The sequence below is a fragment of the Populus euphratica genome, unplaced genomic scaffold, assembly GCF_000495115.2.
Source record: "Populus euphratica unplaced genomic scaffold, PopEup_1.0 scaffold660.1, whole genome shotgun sequence".
Taxonomy (NCBI): Eukaryota; Viridiplantae; Streptophyta; class Magnoliopsida; order Malpighiales; family Salicaceae; genus Populus; species Populus euphratica.
In genome coordinates, this window is record NW_011500547.1 from 42,213 (window position 1) to 53,892 (window position 11,680).

Genomic DNA, 11,680 nt, shown 5'->3' on the forward strand with positions numbered 1-11,680 from the left:
TTTGAATGACTTCCACTTTTGACTTATCTACCTCTATCCCTTTTGAAGAGACAATGTGACCTAAAACAATGCCATTTGTCACCATAAAATGACACTTCTCCCAATTGAGTACAAGATTGCTCTCTTCACACCTTTCAAGAACTTTTTCTAGATTCATTAGACACAACTCATAAGAATCCCCATAAACTGAAAAATCATCCATGAAAACTTCTAAAAAATTTTCCACCATGTCACTAAAGATACTCATCATACACCTTTGAAAAGTGGCTGGTGCATTACACAAACCAAATGGCATTCTTCTATAAGCATAAGTACCAAAAGGACAAGTGAAAGTGGTTTTTTCTTGGTCTTCTAAAGAAATCTCAATTTGGTTGTAACCTGAGTATCCATCTAGAAAACAATAGAAAGCTCTTCCAGCTACTCTTTCAAGCACTTGGTCTAAAAATGGAAGCGGAAAATGGTCCTTCCTAGTCACCATGTTTAATTTACGATAATCAATGCACATACGCCATCCAGTTTGGATTCTAGTTGGTACCAGCTCATTATTTTCATTCTTCACTACCGTGACTCCAGATTTTTTAGGGACAACTTGGGTTGGACTGACCCATTTTGAGTTTGCAATAGGGTAAATGATACCTGCATCAAGTAGCTTAAGCACTTCACCTCTCACTACTTCCTTCATGTTTGGGTTCAATCGTCTTTGCATTTGCCTCACAGATTTAGCCTCTTCTTCAAGATAGATTCTATGTGTACATAAAAGAGGGCTAATTCCTTTCAAGTCTGTAATTTTCCACCCAATTGCTTTCTTGTGTTTTCTCACCACTCTCAAAAGCTTTTGTTTTTACTCTATGCTAAGTTTTGATGAGATCACAATAGGATATGATTCATCTTCCCCTAGAAATACATACTTAAGATCACTCGGTAAAGGCTTTCTTTCTGGTTTATAAGGCTGGACAAGAGATGCCTCAACTTTCACATGGGGTGAAATCAAAGGCTCAAACGATGGGGTCTATTGACCTATTGACATAATAGGCATTGGATCTAGATAAGTCTCGAGTTCACTTACTTCCTTATCAACATATTCCAAAGAACAAAATCTTTCATCATGAATTAAAGTTCTCTCCAATGGATCTTTGATCCACACTCTCTCAAAGTGTTCTTGACAAACTGTTTGGATCAAATCTACCTCTCTAATGTCCTCATGTTCCCCAATTTGTTTAAAGACATTGAATATGTTCATCTCCACAGTCATATTCCCAAAAGACAATTTCATCACCCCATTCCTACAGTTAATTAAGGCATTGGATGTAGCTAAGAAAGGTCTCCCTAAAATGACTGGGATGGGAGCATTAGAACCTTGAATTGGTGCGGTGTCTAACACTACAAAATCAACAGGAAAGTAGAATTTATCTACTTGGACCAACACATCCTCAACTATACCCCTGGGAATCTTGATTGACCTATCAGCTAATTGAAGGGTGACTCGAGTAGGCTTGATTTCTCCTAAACCTAATTGTTCTTAAACAGTGTAGGGTATTAAATTCACACTTGCTCCTAAATCCAACAAAGCTTGATCTATCTTATGACTTCCAATAATGCATGAAATGGTAGGACAACTAGGATCTTTGTATTTGGGAGGGGTTTTAAAGTGGATGATGGCACTAGCATGTTCAGTCAGAAAAGCTCTTTCTTTCACATTCAATCTCCTTTTGACTGTGCATAAATCCTTAAGAAACTTTGCATAAGATGGAACTTGTTTAATTGCATCAAGGAGTGGAATATTGACTTTCACTTGTTTGAACAATTCATAGATTTCTGAGTTCATAAGATCTTGTTTAGGTTTCCCTAACCTTTGTGGAAATGGTGCTCTAGGAATAAATTCTAAATCACTCACTTTGACTCCAATTTTTCTTGAATCATCTCCTTTCTCACTCATCTCTTTCTCATTTATCTCACCTTCTTTGTCACTCAAACTCTCATTTGTCACTTGTGTTTTGATTCCCTCTTCACTTTCCCTAAATTTCTCCTCCACAATACCTTTAGGAATCCTAAAACCTATACCTTTGTCAACAATCTTTCCACTTCTAAGGGTAGTGATGGCTTGGACTTGTTCATGGTTTGAAGGTTCACTAGGTGAGGATTCACTCATGTGTACCTGACCTCTAGGATTGGGCATTGGTTGAGTTGGGATTTTTCCCTTCTTTTGTCAACTTAGTTAGTTGACTTCGAATGTCATCTAAGCTCCTATTGGTCTGGTCTTGGAATTTGTAAGCTTGGTTGTTGATTCCTCCTTGCGTTTGCATGAATTGTTGAAGAGTATCCTCTAGGGATCTCTTATGAGGTGGTTGATATGTGTTATATGTGGGAGCATGAAATGGTTGGGGTGGAGGTTGAAATGTTTGAGGTACTGAAGAGCCCTCATTTCTCCATCCAAAATTTGGGTGGTTCCTCCATCCAGGATTATAGGTCTCAGAGTAGGGATTGCCTACTTGGTTTGGAAATGGCTTTCTAACATTACTTGAATCAGAAGTTTGGCCATATAGCACTTCCTTGAAGGCTGGAATGGTAGGACACTCAGTTGTCCTATGCCCTTTGCTCTCACAAACAACACCACTTTCCTCTTGTTGTTCACTCATGACATGCACTTTTTTAATCTCAAGAGACGCTACTTTCCTAGCCAACGAGGCTAATCTAGCATTGAGGTCATCAGTCTCTTTCAATTGAAACTTCCCACTTGAATGAGAAATGGTGTTTCTAGACTCAACATGAACTGGGAGAGAAGTCTCCCATTGCTTTGTGTTTTCAGCCAATTGATCAAAAAAATCAAAGGCCTCACTTTGTTCTTTGTCATAAAACTCACCATTACACATGGTTGACACTAGCTTTTTAAAATCTGCGGTAAGAGAGTCATAGAAGAAACTCACTAACCTCCACATCTCAAAACCATGGTGGGGGCATGTATTTAACAAACAAGTCTTTGAACCTTTCCCAAGCTTGGTGAAATGACTCATTTGGACTACAAGAAAAATTCATCATTTGATGTTGTAAGGCTGCTGTCCTATGAGTGGGGAAGTATTTTTTCAAAAATTCAGTTTGCATTTCTCTCCATGTACCTATAGACCTAGGACGCAGGGAGTTTAGCCAAAGCTTGGCTTTATCCTTTAGAGAGAATGGGAATAATTTCAGCCGAATAGTTTCTTCAGTGCATGTTCTATCAATAAAAGTATTACATACCTCTTCAAAGTCCTTAATGTGTTTATATGGATTTTCAGAATCCATACCATGATATGTGGGAAGAAGTTGGATCATGCCTGGTTTCAAATTGAAAGCTTGTTGGTTCAGAGGTAAGATAATACTCGAAGGTGTACTTTGTCTAGCTGGGTGAAGATACTCTCTAAGAGTTCGAAAATTAGGTTGATCATTGAATTGTGGAGGTCCATTACCTTGAACACTCCCTTCACCCTCTATATCTTCAACATTAGCCATGATGAAAAAAATAATAATAATATAACAATTATATGAATATGAAAAGAAAGGAAAAAAAAGAAAAAGAAGATTGCAAATAAAAGTAAATGAAATGTAAAAGATAAAGTAATAGCTCAAAAATAAAAATACAACAAATTAGAAAATTCACACTTCAACTAATAAGAAATATTAACAATAATAAACATTAAAAGACAATTATAACAAGCATGAATAAAGAGGCAGTAATACGAGCCAAGTACTTCAAACAATAAATATAAGAAAAATAATCACAATAAAAAAAATAAACAAGAGGCGGTAATACCAGCCAAGTACAAAAAAAAAAACAATACAACTAGATAAAATAAAATAAACAAGAGGCGGTAAAACCAGCCTTATAATATAAACAATAAATATTATAAACTAATTAAAATAAACATCAAAAGAAAAATGGTTGAACCAAACAAAAGCTAACAATTAGTAGCTCAACAGTCCAATATCCGAAAAGTTGAGGTCAATTTTTTGAGGCGGTAAAACCAGCCATTTGATTTTTTTTTTCAATTTTTTTGAGGCGGTAAAACCAGCCATTTGATTTTTTTTTTCAATTTTTTTGAGGCGGTAAAACTAGCCAATTGATTTTTTATATATGATTTTTTTTTGTTTTTTCCAATAATCAAATCTAAATTTGTTACCTTTGCTTGCTAGCTCCCCGGCAACGGCGCCAAAATTGCTTGACCGCTTTTTATGATCGACTTGTTTTAACTTGCAAGTGCACGAGTGTGCGATGTAGCAATTAACTCGGTAAGATCGAGGTCATATCCACCGAGAGCTAGATCTGGAAATTAAGCTAGGTAACAAAAAATGTATGGATTGAGTAGAAATGAAAGGAAGGAAGAGAGGGTTTTATAGATGAGAAATTAGAAAGGCAATCATAACACCTATATGTAGGCAGCTGGAGTCTCACACTCTCTCTCTCTCTTTCTATTTATTTATTTATTTACTTTTGAAAAAACATGTGTATGTATAGGTAGTTGTGATTGTGGCTCACATCTACCCTTAGTTTTACGTTCAAGAACGACTTAAACGCCCTCTATGGGTTGGGGATAGGCTTCCCATCCAGTTTTCTTAAAAACTAGCAAACAGGGTCTTTTTTAGTCAGATTCCCAAGACTAAGTCGATCATGTTCTTTATGAAATAGTGGCCATAAATCATGAATTGCACGATGCACATCTCCACTAGGATGCGTCTCAAGAGTCAATAGAAGATTATCTAAAGACTCCTTACTCAGGTCATCCTCAATGAATTGTATTTTATCTTCACGCTTTATAGATAGCATTCTTAAAGAACAACATTGTGTATTACAAGTCCATCTAGCACATCAATGACAGACTTTCAGTCATTTTGCACGACGTTTCTTTGCAAAAGTGCTTTTACCTGTTCCAGGCATGTGTCAAATGAAGGAGTTAGAGGACTCACCTGATAATCGGACCTTTGCTTCAATCAACCAGCGAATATCTTCAGGAATTCCATGATTCATTAACAATCTCAATCTTGCACATCTAGCACTGTAAATTTTTGTAATCGCATTCTGAGGCAGAGTGGGAAAATACTTTTTCAATTTTTCAAGATTAATGTCCATTTTCAAATGAGAATTGGAAGAGAGATTCAAAGAATTGCACAAATATATACATAAATATCAGTTATTGTGGGAAATTGAAAGAACCGACTTAAGTCACGGAGTACCGTTATCCGCCATTTGACCGGGGTGAGAGAAACTAGTAAAAATCACTCAAAAAGAAACATAAAAAAAAAAAATGAATCTTTATATATAGGATCACCCAATTCAATAGAGTCATGTTCAACTGAAAAATTATCAAAGTAAACTTTCAGACGATGTCCATTTACCTTGAAAACATTACCATTCTTTGGATTCTCGATGTCGTAGGCCCCATATGGATACACATGTTTCACAATAAAAGGACCGCTCCATCTTGATCTTAATTTTCCAGGAAATAAATGCAGTCGAGAATTATAAAGCAAGACTTTTTGACCAACATTGAATGTTTTTCTCAGTATTTTCTTGTCATGAAACTCTTTAATTCTTGCTTTATGAATTCTTGAATTTTCATATGCATCATCTCTTATTTCCTCAAGCTCAGTTATTTATAATTTTCGTAGTTGACTAGCATCATCCAGATTTGAATTGAAAGCTTTAATAGCCCAATAAGCTTTATGTTCAAGTTCCATAGGCAAGTGACAAGGTTTTCCATAGACTAGTCTATAAGGTGACATACCTAATGATGTTTTATAAGCAGTTCGATAAGCCCAAAGTGCATCATTAAGTCTTAAAGATCAGTCTTTCCTATTAGGGTTCACTGTTTTCTTCAAAATATGTTTGATCTTCCTATTAGCAAGCTCTACTTGTCCACTTGTTTGAGGGTGATAAGGGGTGGCAACTTTGTGTGTGATTCCATATTTCTTCATTAAAGACTCAAATGGCTTGTTGCAAAAATGTGTTCCACCATCACTTATTATGGCTCGAGGGACTCCAAATCGACTCAAAATATTTTCTTTCAAAAACTTTATCACTATTTTGTGATCATTGTTTCGACTTGGAATTGCCTCTATCCATTTTGAAACATAATCTACTGCGACTAATATGTATAAGAAACCAAATGATGGAGGGAATGGACCCATGAAATCTATACCCCAACAGTCAAAGATCTCAATGACAATAATATGATTTAAAGGCATCATGTGACGTTTTGAAATAGATCCCAACTTTTGACAATTTTCATAAGACTTACAGAATGCATGTGAGTCTTTGAACATGGTGGGCCAATAAAATCCACTTTGTAAGATTTTTGCAGTTGTCTTTCTTGACAAGAAATGGCCCCCACATGCCTCAGAATGACAAAATTTAATGACACTACTTACCTCATTGTCAGGAATGCATCTTCGAAAGATTTGATCAGGACAATATTTGAATAAATAAGGATCATCCCAATAAAAGTTCTTCACTCCGTTCAAGAACTTTCTTTTATCTTGGGTACTTCAATGAGCTGGCAATTGTCTTGAAACAAGAAAATTGACAATATTAGCAAACCAAGGCATTGTAGAGACAGAAAGTAAAGATTCATCAGGAAAGTAGTCATCGATTGGTGTGATGTCAGTTTTCGAATCTGTTGTCAATCTTGACAAGTGATCTGCGACAACATTTTCGCTGCCTTTCTTATCTTTGATTGTGATATCAAATTCTTGAAGTAATAAAATCCATCGCACCAATCTAGCCTTAGAATCTTTCTTAGAAAGAAGATATTTGAATGCTGCATGATCACTAAAAACAACAACAGGTGAGCCAACAAGATAAGATCTGAATTTTTCACATGCAAATACTACTGCAAGTAATTCTTTTTCAGTGGTGGTATAATTCATTTGAGCACTATTTAAAGTTTTACTTGCATAGTAAATTACATAAGGTTTCTTATATTTTCTTTGTCCCAAAACAGCACCTACGGCATAATCACTAGCATCACATATTATTTCAAAAGGTAATGACCAATCGGGAGGTTGAATGATAGGAGCACAAGTAAGCAAGTTTTTAAGTTTAACAAAGGCTTCTTCACAATATTCAGTCCATTCAAAAATAGTATCCTTTGTTAGAAGGTTACTTAAAGGCTTAGATATTACACTAAAATCTTTGATGAACCTTCTATAAAAACCAGCATGTCCTAGGAATGATTTAACGTCTTTAAGAGATTTTGGTGTTGGCAAGTTTGCAATTAACTCGATTTTAGATTTGTCAACCTCAATTCCTTTTGATGAAACAATGTGACCAAGTACAATGCCGTTTGTTACCATAAAATGACATTTTTCCCAATTCAGCACAAGATTCTTCTCTTCACACTTGGTCAAAACCTTTTCTAAGTTAGTCAAACAATCATCAAATGAATCGCCAAAAACAGAAAAATCATCCATGAAAATCTCAAGAAAATGTTCAACCATATCACTAAATATACTAAGCATGCATCTTTGAAATGTGGTTAGTGCATTACATAATCCAAAAGGCATCCTTCGATATGCAAAAGTACCAAATGGACATGTGAAAGTAGTCTTTTCTTGATCTTCCAATGCAATTTCAATTTGGTTGTAACCCGAATAGCCATCTAGGAAACAATAAAATTCATGACCTGCAACTCTTTCTAGGATTTGATCTATAAAAGGTAAAGGAAAATGATCTTTTCTAGTCATTGAATTAAGTTTCCTATAGTCAATGCACATGCGCCAACCAGTAACAGTTCTAGTGGGAATTAACTCATTGTTCTCATTTATTATCACAGTGACTCCAGACTTCTTGGGTACAACTTGGGTAGGACTTACCCATTTGCTGTCAGAAATAGGATAAATGATTTCATTATCTAGAAGCTTAATGACTTCATTTTTCACTACTTCTTTCATATTAGGATTTAGCCTTCGTTGCATTTCTCTAGAGGGTTTAGCATTTTCCTCTAAATAAATTTTGTGTGTACAAATCAAATGACTAATTCCTTTTATATCAGTTATGGTCCATCCTAATGCATTTTTGTGCATTTTCAGAGTTTGTAATAACTTACCTTCTTGATGTGCATTAAGTTTAGAAGAGATTATTACCGGAAAAGTTTCATTTTCTCCCAAAAATGAGTATTTAAGATTGGATGGCAACGCCTTCAAATCAGGTTTTGGTGGTTGAACACTTGAATGTATGGACTTAATTGATCGTGGTGGTAATTCCTCAATTTGTGGCCTCCAATTACTTGTCTTTGATTCTTCCTGAAAATAAATCATTTGCAAATCATTAGATTCATCAATCTCAATTTCACTGGAAGTGGTTGGAAATTGATCATGAATTAATTTTTCAGTAAAGTCCACTTCCTGTAAATCATTATCATCTCTAGGTTGCTTGCAAATGTTGAAAATATTCATCTCTAATGTCATGTTTCCAAATGATAGCTTCATCAGTCCATTCCTACAATTAATTAATGCATTAGAAGTTGCAAGAAATGGACGTCCTAAAATAACAGGAAATGAATTACATACTTCAACAGGTTGTGTGTCCAAGACAATAAAATCCACAAGATAAATGAATTTATCGACTTGTACTAACACATCTTCAATTATTCCTCTAGGCACTTTTATAGATCTATCGGCAAGTAAAAAAGTTATAGAAGTTGGTTTTAAGTCACCTAGATTGAGACTTTGAAAAACTGAATATGGAAGTAAATTCACACTAGCTCCAAGATCAAGTAAGGCTCTTTCAATTTTATGCTCTCCAATAAAGCAAGAAATTGTAGGACAACCAGGGTCTTTATATTTCAAAGCATTATTGTTATGAAGAATAGCACTTACTTGTTCAGCTAGAAAAGCTTTCTTTTTCACATTCAGTTTCCTCTTCACAGTGCATAGATCTTTTAAAAATTTAGCATAGGAAGGAACCTGTTTAATAGCATCCAACAAAGGTATATTGATCCTTACCTGTTTGAAAGTTTCAAAGATTTCAGAGTTATGATTGACTTTCCTTTGTTTGGTCATGGCTTGAGGAAATGGAAGTGTTGGCGGAGAATCAGTCTTTTCTTTGTAATTTTCAGATTCAACCCCTTCCTTACCCTCAGAGATTGACTCATCATCTTTCTCATAAGGTTCAAGAGAGAGTTTTTCAATAACCTTACCACTGCGAAGAGTAGTGACTGATTTGACTTGATCCATGTGTTGGCTTCCGGAACTACTTGCATTTGCATTGTATTGCCCCTTGGGATTTTGTTGTGGTTGAGATGGAAACTTACCTTTCTCTTGGAAATTGAGAGTAGATGTTAATTTTTCAAGAATATCTTTAAAATCTGTCATGTTTTAAGGAAGTTGAGTATTGATTGTCTCTTGCTTTTCAATGAATGCACGTAATGTTTCCTCAAGATTTCTTCTAGGAGGTGGAGCATAAGGAGGTGCATATCCATGAGAATTTTAGAAATTGTGGTGTGCTTGAAATGGTGGTTGTGAAGTTTGTGCATTGTTGTTCTCACTCTTCCAACTAAAATTTGGGTGATTTCTCCAACCAGGGTTATATGTTTGTGAGTATGGGTTGTGGTTGGCCCTTTGAAAACTATTTAAAGCATGGGCTTGTTCATGGAGACATTCCTTAAAAGAAGGCAAGGTTGGACAATTATTGATTGAGTGTTCAATTGTTTCACATATTTGACATGCAATGTTTTGAACAGATTTTAATTGACCACTCTTTTTCAATTCTAGTGTCTCAGCTTTTTTGTGTAAAACATTCAGCTCATTTGGACATCTAGAACTCCAGATATAGCCAAAATACTGAACAGTGCTCGGGTTGGAGGGTAGATTCGGGCTTCTTTGTTGTTGCAACAATTTGGACTTAAAAATGGCCTTTTTAGATCTTGGGCTCCATATGAAAGTTGTAGGCCTATGTCTTACCTTTCCATCCATATAAAAGTACTTTCATATTAAGTAAGACATTGAATCAAGCAATCTCTATACCAAAAATATAATCTGATTGGAACCTCCTTTGTGTGCAGATATGACCCAATTACCGAACAGTGTTCAGGTTTGGATTGCACCGACATCTCTTTTCTAAGTTTGGTCATCTCTTTATCCTTTCAATTTCAGTTCTTAAATTCATCAATCAATCCTTTCATTTATGTGATAGGCCTGCGCTTAAAATTAACATTTAGCACAAATTAAAGGTATCTTATATTATTAGATATATTATTATAAAACATGTTTTAGTTAAGGAGTTATTGATACTTCAAGTGCAAAATGATATAAAACCTTGATAAAAATGCACTTTTAAGTACTAATCAGAATGCAAGGTTGGACAATCATTGATTGAGTGTTTATTTGTTTCACATATTTGACATGCAATGTTTTCAAAAAATTTTAATTGACCACTCTTTTTCAATTCTAGTGCCTCGACTTTTCTAGCTAAAGATGCAAACTTGGCTTGAAGGTCATGATTTTCCCTAAGGTTGTACATACCTGCACAAGATGTATGAGGTTGAGTTTTACTCGGTGACTCATAAGTACCCGCGATGTCCCAATTTTGAGCATTTTCAGCTAACAAGTCTAAGTACTCCATTGCTTCATCAGGGTCTTTATCTTCAAAAGTTTCATTGCACATCAATTCAACCATTTCCCTATCTCTAGGTGTTAACCCTTCATAAAAATATGAAACCAATCTCCATGTTTCAAAACCATGATGAGGGCAAGTACTAAACAAGTCTCAATACCTATCCCAACATTGGTAAAATGTTTCTCCTGGTTTTTGAGTGAAAGTAGTGATTTGTCTTTTGAATGAATTTGTTCTCTGAGATGGGAAAAACTTCTTTAAAAACTGTTGTTGCATTTCATCCCAAGCACGAATGGATCCTGGTCTAAAATTTTGTAGCCATGTTTTAGCTTTATCTTTTAATGAAAAAGGAAAAAGCTTTAATCTGATGGTGTTCATGCTACAATTTAAATTATTGTACGTGTTGCAGACCTCCTCAAATTCCCTTAAATGCAAGTATGGATTTTCCAATTCTAAGCCATGAAAAGAAGGTAAAAGTTGAATAATACCTAGTTTAAAATTAAAATGAGATGCATCAGGAGGAAAAACTATGCATAATGGTGCACTTGTTCTTGTGGGATTCATGTGGTCTCTAAGTGTTCTAGCACGGTTATTCTCATTATTCTCATTATGAAGTGATTGATTATCTTCTTCGGCCATATTTTCTGAAAATGATGAGGATACCCTACAAAGTCTACCACTTGATGTACGTGACCACACTCTCATGCACGTGTAGGAATAAAATAAAAAAGAAGAAGAAAGCAAAAGAAGGAGGAAGAAAACAAAATAAAAAGAAACAAAAGAAAAGAAACAAAGTTATATACAAGAAAAGTGAAAAGAGAAAATAAAATAAATACTATAATTTATACAAGAACTTACCTCCCCGGCAACGGCGCCAAAAACTTGACACGACTAAAAGATTGATGTCTTCTCCCAAGTGCAGGAGTGTCGAAGTAATAAATAACCCGGCAAGACCGGGGTCGAACCACAGGGAGGTTAATTGTACAAATTATAAACAACAATTATAAAACAACAATAACAACAACAACAATAGTAATAATAATAATAATAATAATAATAATAATAATAATAGTAGTAGTAGTAGTAGTAGTAGTAGTA